Source organism: Saimiri boliviensis, chromosome X (genome assembly GCF_048565385.1).
Source record: "Saimiri boliviensis isolate mSaiBol1 chromosome X, mSaiBol1.pri, whole genome shotgun sequence".
Taxonomy (NCBI): Eukaryota; Metazoa; Chordata; class Mammalia; order Primates; family Cebidae; genus Saimiri; species Saimiri boliviensis.
In genome coordinates this window covers 51,217,215-51,235,672 of record NC_133470.1, presented here as the reverse complement: position 1 = coordinate 51,235,672, position 18,458 = coordinate 51,217,215, and the positions used below count along the sequence as shown (strand labels likewise).

Below are 18,458 nucleotides of genomic sequence, written 5' to 3'. Positions count from 1 at the left end.
TTGCAATCTACCCATCTGACAAAGGGCTGATATTCAGAATCTACAAAGAACTAAAACAGATTTACAAGAAAAAACAAGCAAGCCCATTCAAAGTGGGTGAAGGATATGAACAGACACTTTACAAAAGAAGATATATGTGAGGCCAACACTTCTAATTAGAGATTAAAATTACATTGAGATATCATCTCATGCCAGTTAGAATGGTGAACATTAAAAAATTCTGGAGACAGCAGATGCTGGAGAGGATGTGGAGAAATAGGAACACTTTTACCCTGTTGGTGGGAGTGTAAATTAGTTCAACCATCGTGGAAGACAGTGTGGCGATTTCTCAAGGATGTAGAAATACAAATTTCATTTGACCCAGCAATCCCATTACTGGGTATACATCCAAATGATTATAAATCATTCTATTATAAAAAGCTTATCCACCATGATCAAGTAGGATTCATCCAGGGGATGCAAGGATGGTTCAACATACGCATGTCTATAAACATAATTCATGAGATAAACAGAATCAAAGACAAAAATCACATGATTATCTCAATGGATGCAGAGAAGGCCTTTGACAAAATTCAACAGCGCTTTATGCTAAAAACCCTCAATAAACTAGGTATCAACGGAATGTATTTCAAAATAATAAAAGCTATGTAAAACAAATCCTCAGTCAATATCATACTGAATGGGCAAAAATTGGAAGCATTCCCTTTGAAATCTGGCTCTAGACAAGGATGCCCTCTCTCACCACTCCTATTCAATACAGTACTGGAAGTTCTAGCCAGAGCAATCAGGCAAGAAAAAGAAATAAAGGGTATTCAAATAGGAAAGGAGGAAGTCAAATTGTCTCTATTTGCAGATGACATGATTGCATATCTAGAAGACCCCATCATCTCAGCCCCAAATCTGAAACTGATAAGCAACTTCAGCAAAGTCTCAGGATACAAAATCAACGGGCAAAAATCACAAGCATTCCTATACACCAATAACAGAATTAAAGAGAGCCAAATCAAGAATGAACTGCCATTCACAATTGCTACAAAGAGAATAAAATACCTAGGAATACAACTAACAAGGAACGTAAAGGACCTCTCTAAGGAGAACTATAAACCACTGCTCAACAAAATGAGAGAGGACACAAACAGATGGAGAAACATTTCATGTTCATGGTTAGGAAGAATCAATATCGTGAAAATGGTCATACTACCCAAAGTAATTTACAGATTCAATGCTATCACCATGAAGCTACCAATGACCTTCTTCACAAAACTGGGAAAAACACCTTAAACTTCATATGGAACCAAAAGAGAGCCCGCATAACCAAGTCAATTCTAAGCAAAAAGAACAAAGCGGGAGGCATCACACTACCGGACTTCAAACCATACTACAAGACTACAGTAATCAAAACAGCATGGTACTGGTACCAAAACAGAGATATAGACCAATGGAACAGAACAGAGGCCTCGAAGACAACACAACACATCTACAACCATCCGATCTTTGACAAACCTGACAAAAACAAGCAATGGGGAAAAGATTCCCTGTTTAATAAATGGTGTTGTGAAAACTGGCTAGCCATGTGCAGAAAGCAGAAACTGGACCCCTTCCTGATACCTTACACTAAAATTAACTCCAGATGGATTAAAGACTTAAACTTAAGACCTAACACCATAAAAACCCTAGAAGTATATCTAGGCAAAACCATTCAGGACATCGGCGTAGGCAAGGACTTCATGACCAAAACACCAAAAACATTGGCAACAAAAGCCAAAATAGACAGATGGGACCTAATCAAACTCCGCTGCTTCTGCACAGCAAAAGAAACAGTCATTAGAGTGAATAGGCAACCAATAGAATGGGAAAAAATTTTTGCAGTCTACCCATCTGACAAAGGGCTGATATCCAGAATTTACAAAGAACTAAAACAGATTTACAAGAAAAAAAACAAGCCCATTCAAAAGTGGGTGAAGGATATGAACAGACACTTTACAAAAGAAGACATACATGAGGCCAGCAAACATATGAAAAAATGCTCACCATCCCTGGTTATTAGAGAAATGCAAATCAAAACTACATTGAGATACCATCTCACGCCAGTTACAATGGCGATCATTAAAAAATCTGGAGACAACAGATGCTGGACAGGATGTGGAGAAATAGAAACACTTTTACACTGTTGGTGGGAGTGTAAATTAGTTCAACCCTTGTGGAAGATAGTGTGGTGATTCCTCAAGGACGTAGAAATAGAAATTCCATTTCACCCAGCAATCCCATTACTGGATATATATCCAAAGGATTGTAAATCATTCTATTATAAGGACACATGAACACGAATGTTCATTGCAGTACAGTTTACAATAGCAAAGACCTCGAACCAACCCAAATGCCCATCGATTCTAGACTGGACATGGAAAATGTGGCACATATACACCATGGAATACTATGCAGCCATAAAATATGATGAGTTCATTTCCTTTGTAGGGACATGGATGAACCTGGAAACCATCATTCTCAGCAAACTGACACAAGAAGAGAAAATCAAACATTGCATGGTCTCACTCATAGGCAGGTGTTGAACAATGAGAACACATGAACACACGGAGGGGAGCATTACACACTGGGGTCTGTTGGGGGTGAAACAGGGGAGGGACAGCAGCGGTTGGGAAGTTGGGGAAAGATAGCATGGGGAGAAATGCCAGATATAGGTGATGGGGAGGAAGGCAGCAAATCACACTGCCACGTGTGTACCTATGCAACAATCTTGCATGTTCTTCACATGTACCCCAAAACCTAAAATGCAATAAAAAAATAAAATTAAAAAAAAAATAAAGGCATATGAACATGCATGTTCACTGTGGCACTGTTTACAATAGCAAAGACCTGGAACCAACCCAAATCCCTATCAATTATAGACTGGACAAGGAAAATGTGGCACATATTCACCATGGAATACTACGCAGTCATAAGAAATGATGAGTTCATGTCCTTTGTAGGGATAGTGATGAGTCTGGAAACCATCATTCTCAGCAAACTGACGCAAGAACAGAAAATCAAACACCACATGTTCTCACTCATAGGCAGATGTTGAACAATGAGAACACATGGACACAGGGAGGGGAGCATCGCACACTGGGGTCTGTTGGGGGTGACTAGGGTAGGAACAGTTGGGGGTAGGGAGTTGGGGAGGGATAATATAGGGAGAAATGCCTGATATAGGTAATTGCGATGGAGGCAGCAAATCACACTGCCATGTATGTACCTATGCAAAAATCCTACATATTCTGCACATGTACCCCAGAACCTAAAGTGCAATAAAATTAAATTAAATTAAAATTAAAAATCATTGAAATTAATTAGAGACACAGCTTATCAAAATCTTTGAGATGCAGGTAAAACAGTGTTAAGATAAAAGTTAATAGTGCTATACCCCTTGATCAAGAAGTTAGAAAGATCTCAAATTAACAATCTAATATTGTACCTAAAGGAAATAAAAAAATTTAAAAACTAATCCCAAAGCAAGCAAAAGACAAGAAAAAAACTAAAATTAGAGAAGAATGAATAAAATTTGAGATGCTAAAATCCATACCAAAAATCAGTATAAGTAAGAGTTGGTTTTTCAAAAGAATAAACATAATTGATAGACCACTAGCTAGATTAACAAAGTAATAAAAGGGCAGATTCAAAGGAGTACAGTCAAAAATGACAAAGATACCATTACAAGCAATTCCATAGAAATAAAAAATATTATCAGAGACTATTTTAATCACCCCTATACACACAAATTAAAAAACTAAAGAAAATGAATAGATTCCAGAAAACAGAAAATCTCTCAGGATTGAATAAGGAAGAAGGTGAAACCATGAACAGACTAATAAAACTTTTGAAATTAAATCAGTAATAGAAAACGTACAAACCAGAATAAACCCGTACAAACTGGTTAACAGACAAATTCTATTAGGTGTATAAAGAAAAAGTGGTGCCAATCATACTGAACCTGTTCTGAGAAGTTGAGAAAGAGGGACTCCTCCCTAACTTATTCTATAAAGTCAACATCAGCGTGACAGCAAAATCTGGAAGGGACACAACAAAAAAGAAAACTTGAGGTCAATATCTCTGATAAATATGTACACAAACCTGCTGAGCAAAACACTAGCCAATCAAATCCAGCAGCATATCAAAAATTTAATACACCACAATGAAGTAGGCCTTATTCCTGGGATACAAGGCTAGTTCAGCAGACAGAAATCATTAAGTATGATGCACCAAATACATAAACAGAATTAAAGGCAAAAGCCATTTGATCACATCAATAGACACAGAAAAATATTCTTTTAAAATTCAACATCCTTTTATGATAAAAATCTTTAAAAGGCTAGGCATCAAAGGAGCATACCTCAAAATAATAACAGCCATATATGAAAAACCCAAAGCCAACATCTTAATCAGCCAAAACTGGAACCATTTTTCTTAAGAACTAGGAAAAAAAAAACAATGATCACTCTTACCACTCCTATTCAACAAAATACTGAAAATCCTAACCAGAGCAATCAGGCGAAAGAAAGAAAAAGCACCTAAACAGAAAAAGAAGTCACTCTACTTCTCTTCACTGACAATATTATTATATATCTAGAAAACTGTAACGAGTCTGCTAATAGGCTCAGAGAATTGGTAAGTGATTTCAGTACAATTTTAGGACACGAAGTCAATGTACAAAAATTAGTAGCATTTCTATACACAAATACTGCTCTAATCAAGAGTAAAATCCCATTTACAATAGCCAAAATAAATGAAATATCAAGAAATACAGGTAATCAATGTGGTGAAACATTTCTACAAGGAGAATTTTTAAACCCTGCTGAATGAAATCAGAGATGACACAAATAAATAGAAAAACATCCCATGCTCATGGAATGGAAGAACCAATATTTTAAAATGGCCATATTACCCAAAGAAATTTATAGATTCAAACCTATTCCTATCAAACTAACAACATCATTTTTTTTCACAGAATTAGAGGATAAAAAGCTATTCTAAAATTCATGTGGAACCAAAATAGAGCATGAATAGCCAAAGCAATCCTAAGGAAAACAAAAACAAAAACAAAAACAAAAACAAAAACAAAAACAAACACTGGAGGTATCACACTACCCAACTTTGATCTATACCACTAGGCTAGAGTAACCAAAACAGCATGCATGATACTGCTACAAAAACAGATACATAAACCAATGGAACAATATCCAGATCCTACAGAAATAAAGTCAAACACCTACAACCATCTAATCTTCAATAAAGTCAACAACAAAGAAAGCAGTAACTGAAGGACTCCTTATTAAATAAATGGTGATGGGATAACTGGCCAGCCATATGCAGAAGACAAAAATGGACCCATACCTTTCACCATAAACAAAAATTAACTCAAGATAGATTAAAGATTTAAATATAAGGCCTTAAACTATAAAAATCCTAGAGGAAAACCTAGGAAATAACCTTCTTAACACCAGTCTCAGGAAACAATTTTTGGCTAAGTTTATAAAAACAATCACAACAAAAACAAAAATTGAGAAGTGGGTGCTAACTAAAGAGCTTCTACACAGCAAAAGAAACTCTCAACAGAGTAAACAGACAACCTAGAGAATGGCAGAAGAGATTTGCAAACTATGCATCTGACAAAGGCCTACTATCCAGAATGTATAAGGAACGTAAAGAAATCAAGAAGCAAGTATCAAATGACGTTATGGAAAAATGGGAAAAGAACATGAACAGGCACATCTCAAAAGAAGACATACAATCAGCCAACAAACATAAGAAAAAATGCTTTACATCAGTAATCATCAGAGAAATGCAAATCAAAACAAGATACCAGAGTGGCTGTTATTTAAATATCAAAAATAAACAGATGCTGGTGAGGTTGCAGAGAAAATGAATGCTTATACACCATTTATGGGAATGTAAATTAGTTTAGCCACTGTTCAAAGTAGTTTGGAGATTTCTTAGTGAACTTAAAACAGAGCTACCATTTGACCAAGGAATCCTTTTACTAGTTGTATACCCAAAGGAAAATAGCTCTGTCAAAAGGTTACATGCACTACTATGTTCTTCACAGTGCTAGTCACAAATACATAGAAATGGAATAAATCTAGATGTCTGTCAGTGGTATATTGGATCAAGAAAACATGGTACATATATGCCATGTAATAATATGCAGCCATAAAAAAGAATAAAATCATGTCCTTTGCAGCAACTGGATGCAACTGAAAGCTATTATCCTAGGTGATTTAACACAAGAATAGAAAGCCAAATACCATGTTCTCATTTATAAGTGAAAGCTAAACTTTGAGTACACATGGACATAAAGATGGGAACAACAGATACTGAAGACTACTAGAGGAAAAGGTATGGGAGGGGAGCATTAGCTGAAACACTACCTACTGGTTACTATGCCCACGACATGGGTGATGGGATCATCCATACCCCAAACCTCAGCATCATGCAACATAGCCATGTAGCAAACCTGCACATGTATCCCTTGAATCTAAAATAAAACTTGAAAAATATGTGCTTAAAGTAGATCGTAATGATAGCCACAAAATTCTGTGAATATACTAAAAATAATTGCACTGAACACTTAAAATGTATGACATTTATGGTATGTGACTTATACCTAAAGATACTTAAAAATGAATATACTTTATTTGCTCATCCATAAGAAACAACTCTTCATCCTTTCGTTTTATCGCAAGATTGCAGCAACTCAGTCAGACTTGACTTCTAGTTCTCTTGTGATTTCCACCACATCTTGCAGATGTTTCTTTGGCTGAATTCTTGAATCTCTCAAAGTCATCGATGAGGGTTGGAACCAACTTCTTCCAAACTCCTTTTAATATTGATATTTTGTCCTTTTCATATAAATCACAAATATTCTTAGTAAAACCTAGAATGACAAATCCTTCAAATCCTTTCCAGAAAGTTTTCCATTTAGTTTGCTAAGATCCATCAGAGAAATTAGTATCTATGACAGCTATTATCTTACATAGTGTATTTCTTATATATGAATGTTTGAAAGTCAAAATTACTTTTTGATCCACAGGCTACAGAATGGTTGTTGTCTTAGCCATAAAAACATCAATCTCCTGTACATTTGCATCAGAACTTGGGTGACCAGGTGCACAGTCAATAATCAGTACTATTTTGAAAAGAATCTTTTTTATTCTAAGCATTGTCTCAATTATGGGCTTAAAATATTCAGTAAACTATGCTGTAAACAGATATATTGTCACGCAGGTTTGTTGTTCCTTTTATGGGGCACAGGCACAGCAGATTAAGCACAATTCTTAGGAGCCCTTGAGTTCTCAGAAGGGTGAATGAGCACTGACTTCAGCTTAAAGTCTCCAGCTGGAGTAGTCACTAAGAAGGCATTCAGCCTGTCTTTCGAAGCTTTGAAGACAGGCATCGACTTCTCTTCTCTAGGTATGAGAGTCCTAGATGGCATCTTACTCCAATATAAGGCTCCTTTTATCTACATTGACAATCTGCTGTTTAATGTAGCTACTCTTACTAATTATCTTAGCCAGATGGTTGTTTCTACATCAGCACTTGCTGCTTCACCTTGCAATTTTATGTTACAGAGATGGTTTTTCTTAAACCTCATGAACCATCATTCTGGTTTCCAACTTTTCTTCTACAGCTTCTTCACCACTCGCAGCCTTCATGAAATTTAATAGTTAAGGACTTTCTCTGGATGAGACCTTGGCTTAAAAATATGTTGTGGCTAATTTGATCTTCTCTGCAGATGATAAAACTCCTTATCATCAACATGGCTGTTCTGCTTTCTTGCTGGTGTGTTTACCAGAGTATTCCTTTTAATTTGTCTCCAGTGCCTTTCATTTCCATTCATAACTTGGCCAATTGTTGACTGCAAGAGACATAGCTTTCAATCTGTCTTGGCTTTTGACAAGCCTTCCTCATCAAGTTAATCATTTCTAGCTATTAATTTTAAGTGAGAGATATTTGACTCTTCCTTTCACTTGAATACTTAGATGGCATTGCAGGGTTACCAGCTGACCTAATTTAATATTGTTGTGTCATAGGGAATAGAGAGGTCTGAAGAGAAAAACAGAAGTGAAGAAATGGCTAGTCAGAAAACATAACATTTCTCAATTAAGTTTACCGTCTTATATAGGAGCAGTTCTTGGTGACCAAAACAATTTAAAATAGTAACAACAAAGATTAACAATCAGAGATTACCGTAACAGATATAATAATAATTTTAAAATTAAAATCTTGTAAAAGTAAGCAAAATGTGAGACAAAGACAAAAAGTGAGCACATGATGTTAGAAAAATTGCACTAATAAACTTGCTCAACACAGGATTGGTACCTGTGTAGCATGGGATGTTTCTGTGAAAACACATTTGCAAAGTGCAACAAAGAGTAAAGCCCAATAAAGTGACATATGCCTGTTAGAAATAAGACTGCTGGATCATATGGTAACTTTAAATGGGATTGTTTTAGTAATTTCCTCTTTAGATAGTTCATTGCTTTTATATAGAAGAGCAACTGAATTTTGTATGTTGATTTTGTATCCTGCAAAATTACTTAATTTAACAACTTTAAGAATTTTTTTGGTGGAGTCTTGGTAATTTTAAATATAAAATCACATCATCTGCAACAGAGATAATTTTAATCCTTCTCTTCCAGTTCAGGTGTCTTTTATTTCTTTCTCTTGCCTGATTCCTCTGGCAACATCTTCTAAAGCTATGTTGATTCAGGTGGTGATAGTGGGTATTCTTGCGTTGTTTCTTACCTTAGATGAAAAGCTTTCAGTTTTTCACCAATGAGTATGATGTTATCTGGAGGCTTTTCATATATAGCCTTTATTGTGTTGAAGTACCTTTATTGTATTCCTGGTTGAGAGTCTTTTTTTTTAAGCATAAAAGGTATATATATATATTTTAGTTCTTTTTCATCCAGTTGACAAAATTCTCCTCTTTTTCTAGTTTGCTGATCGTTCCTGTTAAGAACGATAGCTGAAAATTAGCTGGATGTGGTGGCACACCCATGTAATACCAGCTACCAGAGACACTAAGGTGGGTGGATTGTTTGAGCCCCAAAAGTAAAAGCTGCAGTGAGCTGTAATCATGCCACTGAACTCCAGCCTGTACCCAGCCCAAAAAAAAAAAAAAAAAAAAAAAAAAAAATCGATGTCGAAATTTTACCACATACTTCTGGGATCAAGTGATCCTTCGGCCTCAATCTTCCAAAAAGCTGCGACTTTTCCACACCCAGCTTTGTCAAATACTTTTTCAGCATCTGTTGGTATGATCATATAATTTTTCTTCTTTAGCTTGCTGAGGTGATAAATGACACTTATTAATTTTTGAATACTAAACCAGCATTAGACAGCTAAAGTTAATCCCACTTGTTTGTGGAACATAATTACTTTCGTATGTAGTTAGACACTATTTGCTAATATTTTGGGAAAATTTTTGCGTCTATGTTCACAAAAGATACTTATTTGTATCTTTTTCTTTGTGCTTTGACAGATTGTGTCTTTCATCGTTGGTTATTTTTATCTAGTTTACAGAATTTATAGGCATAGAGTTATTCATAATATTCTTTTAGTATCATTTTAATGCCCTCGAATTCAGTAAATTACTAACTTTAAAATTTAAATTACTAAAATTACCTTATTTCTGATATTAGTAATTTACATAGTCACTATTTTTTGATTATCCTCTCTAGAGTGTATCAATTTTGTTGATGTTTTCAAATAATCAGCTTTTGATTTTGTTAATATTCCATATTGTTTTCCTGTTTTCAATTGCATTAATTTTTGCTCTAACATTTGTTCTTCTGCTTCTTTGAATGTAATTTGTTCTACTTTTTCCAGTTTGCTCAGATAAAAGCTTAGATTATTGATTATTAGATATTTCTTCATTTTAATATATATAGTCATATCTTTCTCACTAATCCCTGCTTTTCTTGCATCCCACTAATTTTGATAATTTGTATTTTTATTTTCATTTCATTGGAAACACACAAAAATTTCTCTTGAGATACATTTTTAAAATTTTCATAGGTGTAGGGTGTACAAGTGCAGATTTCTCACATGCATATGATGCATAGTGGTGAAGTCTGGACTTTTAGTGTGCCCATCACCCACAGAGTGAACATTGTATCCAATAGGCAATTTTTCAACGCTCATGCCTCCTATCCTCACATCTTTTGTAGTTTCCAATGTCTATGATCACGATTTTCTTTTCTTTTTGAGATCTGTCACTCAAGCTGGAATGCAGTGACACGATCTCAGCTCACTGCAACCTCTGCCTCCTGGGTTCAATCAGTTCTCTGCCTCAGCCTCACGAGTAGATGAGATTACAGGCATGTACCACCACACCCGGATAATTTTTTTATTTTTAGTAGAGATGAGGTTTCATCATATTGGCCAGGCTGGTCTTGAACTCTTGACCTCGGGATCCATCTGCCTCGGCCTCCCAAAGTGCTGCGATTACAGGCGTGAGCCACTAAACCCAGCTTATTCCACTCTTTATGCTATATGTACCCATTCTTTAGCTCCCACTTGTAAGTGAGAATGTGTAGTATTTGGCCTTTGATTCTGAGTAATTTCATCTAGGATAATGGCCTCCAGTTCCATTCATTTTGCTGTAAATGATATGATTTCTATTTTACATCTATGTAGTATTCCATAGTGTGTGTGTATATATATATCATATTTTTTAATTCAATCATCCATCAATGAACACTTAGGTTGATTCCATAGTTTGCTATTATAAATAGTGCTATGATAAATACATGAGAGCAGGTATATTTTTTTAATATTATGATTTCCTTTGGATAGATATTCAGTAGTGTGATTGCTGAATAGAATAATAGTTCTATTTTTAGTTATTTGAGAAGTCTCCATAGTGTTTTCCATAAAGGTTGTACTAATTTACATTCCCACCAACAGAGTATAAGTATTCCTTTTACTGGGCATCCCTACTATTTGCTGAATTTTTACTTTTTTTTTTTTTTATTGCATTTTAGGTTTGGGGGTACATGTGATGAACATGCAAGATTGTTGCATAGGTACACACATGGCAATGTGGTTTGCTGCCTTCCGTCCCCTCACCTGTATCTGTCATTTCTCCCCATGCTATCTCTTCCCACCTCCCCACCCCCGCCCTTCCCCCATTTCCCCCCAACGGACCCCAGTGTGTAGTGCTAACACCATAAAAACCCTAGAAGAAAATCTAGGCAAAACCATTCAGGACATAGGTGTAGGCAAGGACTTCATGACCAAAACGCCAAAAGCAATGGCAACAAAAGCCAAAATAGACAAATGGGACCTAATCAAACTCCACAGCTTCTGCATGGCAAAAGAAACAGTCAGTAGAGTGAATCGGCAACCAACAGAATGGGAAAAAATTTTTGCAGCCTACCCATCTGACAAGGGGCTGATATCCAGAATTTACAAAGAACTAAAGCAGATCTACAAGAAAAAAACAAACAAGCCCATTCAAAAATGGGCGAAGGATATGAACAGATACTTTACAAAAGAAGACATACAGGAGGCCAACAAACATATGAAAAAATGCTCATCATCACTGGTCATCAGAGAAATGCAAATCAAAACCACATTGAGATACCATCTCACACCAGTTAGAATGGCGATTATTAAAAAATCAGGAAACAACAAATGCTGGAGAGGATGTGGAGAAATAGGAACACTTTTACACTGTTGGTGGGAGTTTTTACTTTTTAATGATGGCCATACTGATTGGTTTGAGATGGTATCTAATTGTGGTTTTAACTTTCATTTCTTTAATAATTAGTGATATTGAGCATTTTCCACGTTTATTAGTCATTCCTAAGTCTTTTTTTTTTGAAAAATGCTTGATCATATCCTTTCCCATTTTTTAGATAATATTATTTATTATTTTCCTGTTGCCTCATTTGAATTCCTTGTAGATTTTGCATATTAGCCCTTTGTTGAATGCATGGCTTGCAAATGTATTTTCCATTCTGTACATTGTCTGTTTACTCTAGTGACTGTTTCTTTTGCTGTGCAGAAGCTCTTTAATTTAAGTCCCATTTGTCTACTTTTCTCTTGCATTTGCTTTTGAGGACTTGGTCATAAATTCTTGGCATAGGTCAAAGTCCAAAAGAGATTTCCCTGAGTTTTCTTCTAATATTTTTGTAGTTTTGGGTCCTACATTGAAGTCTTAAACAATCTTGAGTTAATTTTTGTATATGGTGAGAAATAGGGTTCCAGTTTCATTCTTCTGCATGTAGCCATCTAATTTTCCTAGCACCAGTTATTGAATAGGATGTACTTTCCCCAGTGTATATTTTTGTTGACTTTGTGAAAGATAAGCTAGTTCTAGGTATGTGGCATTCTTTCTGGGTTCTCCATTCTATTCTATTGATCTATATGTCTATTTTTATACCAACGCCCTGCTGTTTTGGTTACTACATGCTCGTACTAGAATTTGAAGTCAGGCAATGTGATACCTCCAGCTTTGTCCATTTTTTTCTCAAGATTGCTTTGACTATTCAGGCTCTTTTTTGGTTCCATTTGAACTTTTGGATTGTTTTCCCTAATTTTGTGAAGAGCACCAATTTTTTCATGGAGGTTGTGTTAAATCTGTAGATTTCTTTGGGAAGCATGATCACTTTAGTGATAGTGGTTCATCCAATGAATGAGCATGATGTTTTTTTCCTATCAATTTTGACCTATGTGTTACTTAGAAGAGTGAGTTTTACCGCTAAGTGTTTTGGGTTTTCTAACTATCATTCTGTTATTGATTTCCAGTTTAATTCCAATGCAGTCTGGTAGCACATTTTGTATGATTTTATTGTTTTAAATTTGTTAAATTGTACTTTATGGCCCAGATTGTGGTCTATTTTGGCATGTGAATTTTAGCAGAATATGTGGTGCTCTGGTCTTTAAAAAAGTATTTTATAGATGTCAAATAGATACATTTTTTTAATAGTGTCTTTTAGTTCAACAATATCTTGCTTCATTTTCTACCTGCTTGATCTGATAATTACTGAGAGGGGGTATTAAAATCTTTAATTATAATGGTTTCTTTATTTTTCTTGCAGTTTTGCCAGCTTTGGCCTCCTCTATTTTGACACCATTTTTTTTAAGTACATACACATTTAATATATTTATATTTTCTTGAAAAATTTGCACATAGTCATTATATAATGCACATCTTGATAACTGGCAATTTTTCTTGCTTTAATATTTGCTTTGGCTAAAATTAATATTTTTTTCCCATAAAACATGGATATTTTATTCCAGCTCTAGGAAATGAAAAAAAAAAAAAAAAAACAGAGGGAAACACATATTTCCACACACCATTCTAATTTAACTGACATAAATTCAGGAAAACTAGAGCAGAAATATATGTTTACACATATAAATATGTATGTCTTTATACATACACAGATGTATTTTCAGATTTTAGTCTCACTGGAGTTCATGTCTTCATTTGTTGTTGTTGTTTTTTAATAAATGCCCTTAAAGGTCATCAAATGCAAGCTAACACTTATATCTATGCCTCCTCATCAATCATTTAATATTGTCTGCATTGCGTTCACAGTTTGTGTGTTAACCACTTATCAAATTGCACATTTGGACATGTAAGGGAAAAACTTGTTTTAGGTAATACTCTATGTATCAGTTACACATTACATGTTTTTTTTTATCATTATTTGCAACTTCACACATCTTGTAGTTTTCTATGTAGTCTCTCTATGCAGTCTACTTCAGCTTCTAGTGCTGTACATATCTATATCTTCTGGGTGGGACTGTCCGTGATCCATGAGCTTGGGGTCAGGCATAAACTGTGTAGCACCTGAGGTGGACACTGATTTGTTCTTTGCTTCAGAGCTGAGTTCTGCTGGCAAAGGCACTGAGTTGTTTTTCCAGATACTTCTATTTTGGCAGAGGATCCTAGCTTAGTTTTTTCCTTAGGTTCAGGAAGTGACTCTTTTTTGTTGCTTTTTGTCCACAGTGATTTAACTGTTTCAAAAATTTGCTGGCTTGTAGCATATATCTTTTTCCCTGTTACCTTAGCAATTATTACTGACTGAACTGGGTAGCAAACAGTTGCTCCTAAAGAGGCCAGTCCCAGAGGATAAGTAATTTTCTTAAACTTAGAACCTTTTCTCGCTGAAACCAAGCCCACCAATCCTGAAACTGTAGTAACTCCCATTTTCGGAAGAAAATCTTGAGGAGGATTCTTCAGATAGACATAAGCATCTTTTCCAAATTGTACTGTATCCATTATCCGATTATTCACAAAGATCTAAACACCCTTGCACCAGCCAATATAATGACCAGTTGCAGTGCGGACGGAAGCAAAGCCCATTTGTAAATGACCAGGCTGCTCTTCAACATATTTATACTGGAGCGGTGGTGCAGTATATATGGGGAGCTGCTCTGGTTTCACTAGCTGCTTTTTGGATTCCTCTTCTTTGGTTGCATGTACACTTACAGATGCATAAATCAGACCTGTAGGCATGGTTGTCAGTTTTCCCATCCTGATCGCCGCCATGTCTATGACCCTTTCGGTCAAGGTTTTCAGACGGAGAGCCTAAAATTAATATTGTTACCAAAACTTTCTTTGGTTGGAGTTAATGTGAAATATCTTTTGCTACCCCTTTACTTATAATCTACCCTACGTCTTTATATTTAAAGCCCTTTTGGGGGAGGGTAATAACATAGTTATATCTTAATTTTTACAATTACCCTGCGAATCCATGTTCTTTAATTGGTGTATTTAGACTACTGATGTATAAAATGATTATTAATGTAGTTGAACCAATATTTACCATATTTGATACTCTTTTCTACTCATTGATTTTGTTCTTCCTGCCCTATGTTGTCTATCACTCATTTTTTGCCTTCTTGTTTTAAACACTTCATATAATTCCACTTATCTCTTTTTTTAGCATTAAGTTCTCTCTCTTTCATATATATATACATATATATATATGTATATATATATATATGAAGAGTGGGTTTTATCTATAAGTGTTTTTGGGGTTATATATATATATATATATAGCCATTTATAATTAATCCATGTGCTTTTTAAAATATATTTGAAATTCTAACACTTCACAGTAGTGCAAGCAACTTATAAAAGAGTATTCCCAACTTCTCCCTCCTATTGTTTATAACATTATTGTACTTCATTGACTTACATAAAATGTGTAATTATTAAATAGTTGTGACTGTTATTTTAGAGCAAACTATTATTATTTTGAGCAAACTGTTAATGTTACATAAACTAAGAAAAAAAAAGTATAAGAATTTCATTTATTTTTCCTCTAATACTACCTTTTTTAGTTTGGTCCAAGCTTCTGACTTATATCATTTTCCTTTCTTATAAAGAACTTATTTTTACATTTGTTACCAGGCAGGTCTACTGGCATCGAATTTCCTCACAAGCCTTTGCTTGTGAATGCCTTTGTTATTCCTTCATTTTAAAAGCCAAATTTGTTACATATATAATTTTAGGTTATTTTCTTTTTCTTCAACACTGTATAAATGCCTCACTCCACTCTCTTCTTGTTTGCATGATTTATGAAGAGAAATTGATACAATTCATATTTTTGCGTCTCTATAAGTCAGTTGTTTCTCTTCGTTGGTGTCTTTCAAATTTTTCTATTTCTGCAATTTGTTTTTTGTTTTTTGTTTTTGTTTTCTTTTTGAGACAGTTTCGCTCTTGTTACCCAGGCTGGAGTGCAATAGTGCGATCTCGGCTCACCGCAACCTCTGCCTCCTGGGTTCAAGCAATTCTCCTGCCTCAGCCTCCCGAGTAGCTGGGACTACAGGCACACGCCACCATGCCCAGCTAATTTTTGTATTTTTAGTAGAGATGGTGTTTCACCATATTGACCAGGATGGTCTCTATCTCTTGACCTCGTGATCCACCCGCCTTGGCCTCCCAAAGTGCTGGGATTATAGGCATGAGCCATTGCACCTGGCCTTATTTCTGCAATTTGAATACAATATGCCTAGGTATAGATTTTTTTTATATTTATCCTTCTGGGTGTTCTAAGAGCTTCTGGATTTCTGGTTTGTTGTTTATTATTACTTTGGAAAAGTTTTCAGGTATGCTGTTTCAAACATTTCTTCTGTTTCTTCTCTTTTTTGCTTTGGTTATTTTTATTACATGCATTTCCCACTTTTTGTAGTTATGTCACACTTTTTGTACACAGTTCTTGGATACTCTGTTCTTTTTTTTTCATTCACTTTTCACTTTGCATTTAAGTTTTGGTAATTTCTTTTGACATTTATTTAAGCTGTTTCCAGTCCACTGATGAACTCATCTAAGGCATATTTCATTTCTGCTAGAGAGGTTTCAATTTATTGCATTTCCTTTTGATTCTGTGATAGAGTTTTAATCTCTCTGCTTATATTACTCAGACAGTCTTGCAAGTTTTCCTCTTTTTCCATTAAAGCCCTTTGAATATTAATTATGGCTATCTTAAAGCAAAACAATTCTGAGAAAAAAAAACAAAGCTGGAGGCATCACATTACCTGACTTCAGAATACATTTCCAGGTGACATTATTCAAAACAGAAGGGTATTAGTATGAAACAGGCACACAGACCAATGGAACAGAATAGAGAACCAAAAAATAAAGCTAAAGTGATCTTCGACAAGGATAATAAGAATTTACACGTGGAAAGAACATCCTCTTAAGTAAGTGGTGCTGGGAAAGTTGGATAGTCACATGCAGAACAATGAAACTGGTCTAATCTGTCACCATACACAAAAATCAACCCAAAGTAGATTAAGAACCAAATGTAAGACCCAAAACTATAAAAATATAAGGAGAAAACATTTAAAAAATCTATCCTGGACGTTGGTCTGCATAAAACACATGACTAAGACCTCAAAAGCAAGGACCAAAAAAATTGGACTTAATTAAATTAAAAAGTTTCTGCACAGCAAAAGAAATAATCAGCAGAGTGAACACAAAATCTACAGAATGGAAGAAAGTATTTGCAAACTATTTATCTAATAGAGGACTAATATCTAGAATCTACAAGAAACTCAAAAAATTCAACAGAAATAACACAAATAATCTCATTTAAAAATGAGCAAAGGACAAGAAAATACATTTTTCAAGAGAGGACATACAAGCAACCAAGAAACATTAAAAAACTCAACATCAGTAATCATCAGAGAAATACAAGTTAAAACCATTCAATGAGATACCATCTTACATCAGTCAGATATCCATCATTAAAAAGGCAAAAAACAACAGATGTTGGTGAAAATGTTCAGAAAAGAGAATACTCATACTTTCTTGGTGGGAGAGTAAATTAGTAAAACCTCTATGGTAAATACCATGGAGATTTCTGAAGAAACTGAAAATGGAACTAGTGTTCAATCTATCAGTTACACTACTGGACATTTACCCCAAGAGAAATAAATTGTTATATCAGCTAGGCATGGTGGCTCATGCCTGTAATTCCAGCACTTTGGTTGGCCAAGATTGGTGGATCACCTGAGGTCAGGACTGGCCTGGCCAACATGATGAAACCCTGTCTCTGCTAAAAATACAAAAATTAGCCAGACATGTTGCACACCTGTAATCTCAGCTACTTGGGAACCTGAGGCAAAAGAATTGCTTGAACCTGAGAGGCGGAGGTTGCAGTAAGCCAAGATCACACCACTGTACTCCAGCCTGGGTGACAGTGAGACTCTGTCTCAATCAATCAATCAATCAATCAATCAATGATTTATTATATCAAAAAGATACCTATACTTTTATATTTATCACATGTATTAATCAGTTCTCGCTCTGCTATAAAGACATACCTGAGACTGGGTAATTTACATAATAAGGAGGTTTAGTTGACTCAAAGTTCTGCATGGCTGGGGAGGCCTCAGGAAACTTACAATCAAGGTGGAAGGTGAGAGAGAAGCAAAGGCATGTCTTACGTGGTGGCAGGCCAGGGAGAGAGAAAACGAGTAAAGGGGGAAAAGCCCCTTACAAAACCAACAGATCACATGAGAACTCACTCACTATCATAAGGATAGCATAGTGGAAATTGTTCCCATGTTCCAGTCACCTCTCACCAGGTCCACCCTTGACATGTGGGGTTTATGAGGATTACAATTGGAGATGAGATTTGGGTGGAGACACAGAGCCAAACCGTATCATTACATCACTATTCACAATAGCAAAGTCATGGAATCAATATAGGTGTCCATCAATGGAGGAATGGGTAAAGAAAACGTGGTATATGGCAAGCATAGAATACTACAGAGCCATAAAAATAAAATTATGTTTTCTGCAGCAACATGTACATAGCTAGAAGCCACTATCATGAGTGAAATAACTCAGAAACAAAAAATGAAATACCATATATTCTCACTTATAAGTGGAAGCTAGTGAATTGGCACACATGGACAGAGGGGAATAATAG

General features: G+C 35.3%; 1 protein-coding gene and 1 pseudogene across 2 annotated transcripts in view; both read right to left on the bottom strand.

The window, feature by feature from the left end:
- The window catches only part of KLF8 (KLF transcription factor 8), a 337,674-nt gene that overhangs the window by 192,554 nt on the left and 126,662 nt on the right, over positions 1-18,458 (bottom strand). The gene's annotated exons all lie outside the window — the stretch shown is intronic.
- LOC141582786 (MICOS complex subunit MIC27 pseudogene) lies at positions 13,684-17,222 on the bottom strand (annotated as a pseudogene).